Source organism: Aquarana catesbeiana, linkage group LG05, assembly GCF_042186555.1.
Source record: "Aquarana catesbeiana isolate 2022-GZ linkage group LG05, ASM4218655v1, whole genome shotgun sequence".
NCBI classification, from domain to species: Eukaryota; Metazoa; Chordata; class Amphibia; order Anura; family Ranidae; genus Aquarana; species Aquarana catesbeiana.
The window spans coordinates 95,922,366-95,930,765 of NC_133328.1; the positions used below are offsets into that span (position 1 = coordinate 95,922,366).

General features: G+C 45.2%; 1 protein-coding gene across 2 annotated transcripts in view; it reads right to left on the reverse strand.

Annotated features, from left to right (window-relative positions):
* The window catches only part of GALNT11 (polypeptide N-acetylgalactosaminyltransferase 11), a 50,354-nt gene extending 42,615 nt beyond the window's left edge, over positions 1-7,739 (reverse strand). The window contains exon 1 of one of the 2 annotated variants that reach the window (XM_073629978.1): positions 7,588-7,739. The gene's annotated coding sequence lies outside the window, so the exon portion shown is untranslated. Of the gene's footprint in view, positions 1-7,538 lie in introns of both variants that reach the window. The other variant, XM_073629979.1, reaches the window with a different exon arrangement.
* Positions 7,740-8,400: the final 661 nt, after the last annotated feature.

The following is an 8,400-nucleotide window of genomic DNA, read 5'->3' on the forward strand; positions in this document are numbered from 1 at the left end:
TAACTCATTAGAGGGGGTCATAGAAGCACTGCACTTTCCTACCATACAAGGTCTTGTATATGTGGACCTGAACTTACAGTTGTGCTCAAAAGTTTGCACACCCTGGCAGAAATTGTGAGATTTTGGCATTTATATTGAAAATATGACTGATCATGCCAAAAAACTGTCTTTTATTCAAGGATAGTGATCATATGAAGCCATTTATTATCACGTCGTTTTTGGATCCTTTTTAAATCATAATAACAGAAATCACCCAAATGGCCCTGATAAAAAGTTTACATACCCTGGAATCTTTGGCCTCGGTACAAACACAGAAGGTGGCACATACAGGTCAAAACGTCAATTAAAGGTTAATTTCTCACATTCCTGGCTTTTTAAATCACAATTAGTGTCTGTGTATAAATAGTCAATGAGTATGTTAGCTCTCACATGGATGCCCTAAGCAGGCTAGACACTGAGCCATGAGGAGGTAGAAAAGAACAGTCAAAAGACCTGCGTAACAAAGTAAATGGAACTTTATAAATATGGAAAACTATATAAAAAAAGATACCCAAAGCCTTGAATATGCCAATCAGTACTGTTCAATCCCTTATTAAGAAGTGGAAAATTCGGGGCTCTTTTGATACCAAGCCAAGGTCAGGTAGACCAAGAAAGATTGCAGCCACAACCTTGCCCAGGAAACAAAGAAAAACTCACAGGTAACCTCAGGAGAAATACAGGCTGCTCTCCAAAAAGACGGTGTGGTCGTTTTTAAGGAGCACAATTCAACAATACTTGAACAAAAAAAAAAAAGCTGCATGGTTGAGCTGCCAGAAGGAAGCCTTTACTGCGCCAATGTCACAGGAAAGCCCAATGAGGCATGTCATGGTGTTGTTGGGCATATTGTAAACAGACTTTTTTGTGGAACTTGTTCAGTAAAGGCTTCTTTCTGGCAACTTGACCGTGCAGCTCTTTTTTGTTCAAGTATCATCGTATTGTGCTCCTTAAAAACAACCACACCATCTTTTCCCAGAGTAGCCTGTATTTCTCTTGAGGTTACTTGTGGGTTTTTCTTTGTATCCCGAACAGTTCATGTGGTAGTGGTGGCTGAAATCTTTCTTGATCTACCTGACCTTGGCTTGGTATCAAGAGATCCCCAAATTCCACTTCTTATTAGATGATTGAACAGTACTGACTGGCATATTCAAGGCTTTGGATATCTTTTTATATTGTTTTCCATCTTTGTAAAGATTCATTACCTTGTTACGCAGGTCTTTTGACTGTTCTTTTCTGCTCCCCATGGCTTAGTATCTAGCCTGCTTAGGGCATCCATGTGAAAGCTAACAAACTCATTGACTATTTATACACAGACACTAATTGTGATTTAAAAAGCCACAAATGTGGGAAATTAACCTTTAATTGCCATTTTAATATGAGTGTGCCACCTTCTGTGTCTGTACCAAGGCCAAACATTCCAGGGTATGTAAACTTTTGATCAGGGGCATTTGGGTGATTTCTGTTATCATTATGATTTTAAAAGAAGCCAAACAACTATGTGATAATAAATGGCTTCATGTGATCACTATCCTTAAATAAAATACAGTTTTTTGGCATGATTAGTCATGTTTTCAATATTAATGCCAAAATATCACAATTTCTGCCAGGGTATGCAAACTTTTGAGCACAACTGTATATATGAGCCGTGTTTGCAAGAGGCTTTTACAGAGCATTGGCAAAGCTTCAAGCTTCATAAAGCACAATTCAACTCCAGTTTGGGGAGGTTAAACACAGATCCTATGGGAGTGCTAAGGGCTTGTTTACATGTGCACCCATCATTTCTGCTCCTCTGAAAAGCAATCTGCAATGGATCATTTTGCAGAGGTATTTGAAAGGCGTCTTAGAAGCACCATCTGTGTAGACCATTAAAAGCCCGCTGCACCACTCTACATTACACACAGTTGCGGTGTGGCCACATTCACTCCTCAAACGCCCTGCTAGATTTTTTTACTTCTTACAAAGGGAAATGATCACCTAGAACATGCTGCATTTCTGCCTGTAATGTCACAGGCATGCTTACAGCGCACTTCAGGAGAAGCGGATGCAAATTGTCAATGCCTGACAAACTCTGCCTTACTACAACATAGGGGAACACAGATCGCTCTTCAGAGGGCACCACTAGTGTGAATGAGCTCTAATGCTGCCATGTGTACACTCCAATCCGCTCCCTGTTTTGTTGTGAGTGGCAGATCGGAAGCAGTAAAAATGCGGCCCAACCACCTATTTTCAGCTTCTGTGTGAATGAGGTATAAATGCCTCAGGAAAAGTTGCCAAAAGCTCAATAAATGCTTGGTAAAAGCTGGCTGTTCACACGGCTGCTATAAAAGGGTAAAGCCTGTGTACACTAGAGTGGCAGTTAGCAGCTTGGCATTGTGGCTGGATTTACACTTTTGTCATGTGTTGACATGCACATTATGCCCTATGGGCTATCATATGTTGCATTAAGGCAGCTCATTCATTTCAATGTACTGCCTAACGCATTCAAACAGGTACATGCACTATTTATTCTAAGGCCCCTTTCACACTGGGGCGGTGGGGGCGTCGGCGGTACAACAGCGTTATTTTTAGCGCTGCTGTACCGTCGTTCTTGTAGCGGTATTCGGCCGCTAGCAGTGCGCTTTTAACGCCCGCTGGCGGCCGAAAAAGGGTTAAAATCACTCGTACAGCGCGGCTATAGCCGCGGTATTGTCGCGGTATAGCCGCGCTGTCCCATTGATTTCAATGGGCAGGAGCGGTTTAGGAGCGGTGCATACACCGCTCCTTCACCGCTCCAAAGAAGCGGTTTGCAGGACTTTTTTCACCGTCATGCCAGCGCACCACTTCAGTGTGAAAGCCCTCGGGCTTTCACACTGAACAAACAGCGGAGGCTGTTTAGGGGCGGTTTGCAGGCGGTATTTTTAGCGCAATACCGCCTGCAAACCGCCTCAGTGTGAAAGGGGCCTAATGCAGGGCTCCCCAGTACATGGTAGTGAGTTACCACACATTATCACCATTAAAAAGGATAAAAAGTTTGCCTTTGTACAAAAAGTAATAGATGCACATCTTTTTGCAGATAAAAAAAGTGCATTTGTTATTTTTTTATATTAGGAGCCTGGAAAGCATTGCACCGGTGATCAGAAGATGACTGGTGCCATGGAGGTCTCCCCCACACTCTCAGTATATCAGCTTATCCGTATATCCTCTATATAGGAAAGCCGATACTCCCCGATAGGAAGACTCAATGAACGATCACAGAAGTACAAGCCGACAACCGCTAAGCCTGACGGAGCTTGTAGTTCATTCATACACAGAGCACAGTGAATAAATGATGGCTGTGTGGGGTGGACTGTACAGTGTATGGTCATTATAGAGCCCCGTGCAGGTCCATCTTTTACCCGAGTCTGCCTGATTGGAGCCCAATTCAATACATTGTATAGCTGTGTCCTCATATTACATAGTTTTGAGTCTTATGGTACTTTCACACTGCTTTGTAGCAAAATCATGCAATACACTCAGTGATCAGCGTGTACAGACAGTGATCAGCGTATACATATGACTGTACACACTGATCACTGACTGTATACACTGACTGTACACGCTGATCACTGTCTGTGTACGCTGATCACTGTCTGTAAGCGTGTACAGTCAGTGATCAGCGTGTACAGTCAGTGATCAGCGTGTACAGTCAGTGATCAGCGTGTACAGTCAGTGATCAGCGTGCACAGACAGTGATCAGCGTGCACAGACAGTGATCAGCGTGCACAGACAGTGATCAGCGTGCACAGACAGTGATCAGCGTGTACAGACAGACAGTGATCAGCGTGTACAGTCAGTGATCAGCGTGTACAGTCAGTGATCAGCGTGTACAGTCAGTGATCAGCGTGTACAGACAGACAGTGATCAGAGTGTACAGACAGTGATCAGAGTGTACAGACAGTGATCAGAGTGTACAGACAGTGATCAGAGTGTACAGTCAGTGATCAGCGTGCACAGACAGTGATCAGCGTGCACAGACAGTGATCAGCGTGCACAGACAGTGATCAGCGTGCACAGACAGTGATCAGCGTGTACAGTCAGTGATCAGCGTGTACAGTCAGTGATCAGCGTGTACAGACAGACAGTGATCAGAGTGTACAGACAGTGATCAGAGTGTACAGACAGTGATCAGAGTGTACAGACAGTGATCGGAGTGTACAGACAGTGATCGGAGTGTACAGACAGTGATCAGCGTGCACAGACAGTGATCAGCGTGCACAGACAGTGATCAGCGTGCACAGACAGTGATCAGCGTGCACAGACAGTGATCAGCGTGTACAGACAGTGATCAGAGTGTACAGTCAGTGATCAGAGTGTACAGTCAGTGATCAGCGTGTACAGACAGACAGTGATCAGAGTGTACAGTCAGTGATCAGAGTGTACAATCAGTGATCAGCGTGTACAGTCAGTGATCAGCGTGTACAGTCAGTGATCAGCGTGTACAGTCAGTGATCAGCGTGTACAGTCAGTGATCAGCGTGTACAGTCAGTGATCAGCGTGTACAGTCAGTGATCAGCGTGTACAGTCAGTGATCAGCGTGCACAGACAGTGATCAGCGTGCACAGACAGTGATCAGCGTGCACAGACAGTGATCAGCGTGCACAGACAGTGATCAGCGTGCACAGACAGTGATCAGCGTGTACAGACAGACAGTGATCAGCGTGTACAGTCAGTGATCAGCGTGTACAGTCAGTGATCAGCGTGTACAGTCAGTGATCAGCGTGTACAGTCAGTGATCAGCGTGTACAGACAGACAGTGATCAGAGTGTACAGACAGTGATCAGAGTGTACAGACAGTGATCAGAGTGTACAGTCAGTGATCAGCGTGTACAGTGATCAGCGTGCACAGACAGTGATCAGCGTGCACAGACAGTGATCAGCGTGTACAGTCAGTGATCAGCGTGTACAGTCAGTGATCAGCGTGTACAGTCAGTGATCAGCGTGTACAGACAGACAGTGATCAGAGTGTACAGACAGTGATCAGAGTGTACAGACAGTGATCAGAGTGTACAGACAGTGATCAGAGTGTACAGACAGTGATCGGAGTGTACAGACAGTGATCGGAGTGTACAGTCAGTGATCGGAGTGCACAGACAGTGATCAGCGTGCACAGACAGTGATCAGCGTGCACAGACAGTGATCAGCGTGCACAGACAGTGATCAGCGTGTACAGACAGTGATCAGAGTGTACAGTCAGTGATCAGAGTGTACAGTCAGTGATCAGCGTGTACAGACAGACAGTGATCAGAGTGTACAGTCAGTGATCAGAGTGTACAGTCAGTGATCAGCGTGTACAGTCAGTGATCAGCGTGTACAGTCAGTGATCAGCGTGTACAGTCAGTGATCAGCGTGTACAGACAGACAGTGATCAGAGTGTACAGTCAGTGATCAGAGTGTACAGACAGTGATCAGCGTGTACAGTCAGTGATCAGCGTGTACAGACAGTGATCAGCGTGTACAGACAGTGATCAGAGTGTACAGACAGTGATCAGAGTGTACAGACAGTGATCAGCGTGCACAGACAGTGATCAGCGTGCACAGACAGTGATCAGCGTGTACAGACAGACAGTGATCAGAGTGTACAGTCAGTGATCAGAGTGTACAGTCAGTGATCAGCGTGTACAGACAGACAGTGATCAGAGTGTACAGTCAGCGATCAGAGTGTACAATCAGTGATCAGCGTGTACAGTCAGTGATCAGCGTGTACAGTCAGTGATCAGCGTGTACAGTCAGTGATCAGCGTGTACAGACAGACAGTGATCAGAGTGTACAGTCAGTGATCAGAGTGTACAGACAGTGATCAGAGTGTACAGACAGTGATCAGCGTGCACAGACAGTGATCAGCGTGCACAGACAGTGATCAGCGTGTACAGACAGACAGTGATCAGAGTGTACAGTCAGTGATCAGAGTGTACAGTCAGTGATCAGCGTGTACAGACAGACAGTGATCAGAGTGTACAGTCAGCGATCAGAGTGTACAATCAGTGATCAGCGTGTACAGTCAGTGATCAGCGTGTACAGTCAGTGATCAGCGTGTACAGACAGACAGTGATCAGAGTGTACAGTCAGTGATCAGAGTGTACAGACAGTGATCAGCGTGTACAGTCAGTGATCAGCGTGTACAGACAGACAGTGATCAGAGTGTACAGACAGACAGTGATCAGAGTGTACAGTCAGTGATCAGCGTGTACAGACAGTGATCAGCGTGTACAGACAGTGATCAGCGTGTACAGACAGTGATCAGCGTGTACAGACAGTGATCAGCGTGTACAGACAGTGATCAGAGTGTACAGACAGTGATCAGAGTGTACAGACAGTGATCAGAGTGTACAGTCAGTGATCAGCGTGTACAGACAGTGATCAGCGTGTACAGACAGACAGTGATCAGAGTGTACAGTCAGTGATCAGCGTGTACAGACAGTGATCAGCGTGTACAGACAGTGATCAGCGTGTACAGACAGTGATCAGCGTGTACAGACAGTGATCAGAGTGTACAGACAGTGATCAGAGTGTACAGACAGTGATCAGAGTGTACAGACAGTGATCAGAGTGTACAGTCAGTGATCAGAGTGTACAGTCAGTGATCAGCGTGTACAGTCAGTGATCAGCGTGTACAGTCAGTGATCAGCGTGTACAGACAGACAGTGATCAGAGTGTACAGTCAGTGATCAGCGTGTACAGACAGTGATCAGCGTGTACAGACAGTGATCAGCGTGTACAGACAGTGATCAGCGTGTACAGACAGTGATCAGCGTGTACAGACAGTGATCAGCGTGTACAGACAGTGATCAGCGTGTACAGACAGTGATCAGAGTGTACAGACAGTGATCAGAGTGTACAGACAGTGATCAGAGTGTACAGTCAGTGATCAGAGTGTACAGTCAGTGATCAGAGTGTACAGACAGTGATCAGAGTGTACAGACAGTGATTAGCGTGTACAGTCAGTGATCAGAGTGTACAGTCAGTGATCAGAGTGTACAGTCAGTGATCAGTGTATACAGACAGTGATCAGTGAGTACAGACAGTGATCAGTGTATACAGTCAGTGATCAGTGTATACAGTCAGTGATCAGTGTATACAGACAGTGATCAGTGTATACAGACAGTGATCAGTGTATACAGTCAGTGATCAGTGTATACAGTCAGTGATCAGTGTATACAGTCAGTGATCAGTGTATACAGTCAGTGATCAGTGTATACAGTCAGTGATCAGTGTATACAGTCAGTGATCAGTGTATACAGTCAGTGATCAGTGTATACAGACAGTGATCAGTGTATACAGACAGTGATCAGTGTATACAGTCAGTGATCAGTGTATACAGACAGTGATCAGTCTATACAGTCAGTGATCAGTCTATACAGTCTGATGCCCTCCTATGTGGCATACAGCTGTCTCCGAGCACTGAGTGTGCTTCCCCCTCCTGTCACACGCCGGACTAATACCCGACTGTCACCACGTGGACACGCCCCTGAGCCCCCATACCTCACCTTGCAGTCCCCATACAACACAGCAGTGGCCCTACAACATTCCGCTTACCTGGGCCCCTTCCAGAGTGCTCTAAGGGAAGACTGGCCGCAGTCTCCGCCCTCTACCCTACGTGACACCCGGCTCCTCCCGTACCGTGACGTCGCCTCCCACTTCCCTACCTCTGTGGTGGATCAGCCTGTGTGAGTGGGGCGTGTTCTTTGTGCGGTACAATAGTGTGTAGACTCTAGAGGTACAAATCGTTCCGGTTTATGTCTCCAGAAAGAAGACATCTTGGGTGTGACGCTTTCATGCTAATCTATGGATCCCGTTCTTCAACATAATGGCTCTTACTTGCCCAGATTGCACAATTTTTAATATGTGGTTGAGAGACACACATTTGATATGATGATTGAAAAAAGAAAGGTTGTGATGGAACTACCAAAATATTTACAACTTCATATCCAATAGTTATAGGAAAAACCCAGTAGATGAGAGATAGTCCCATCCACATCAGTTCATGTGGGGAGTTGTGTGCAAACAATGGAGATCTCAATCTTCTCTAATATCTCTGTCATGGTAACAAAGGTGTGTTCATTCCACTCTTTACATTGTGCTGTATGTGACATACTGTGATTCCCCTTCTCCATTCTGCTGTAATTGACATGATGTGCATCACCCTACTCTAAGGTGACCAGATTTTTTCAAATGAAATCCGGGGACATATTTTTTTTTTTTATTTATTGGCAAATGGTAAACTATTTTATAAGCATATATTCCTCAAATGATATATGCAGTGTATGTGGTGTGTGTTTATTCAATGATTGTATCATATATGTGTATATATATATATATATATATATATATATATATATATATATATAT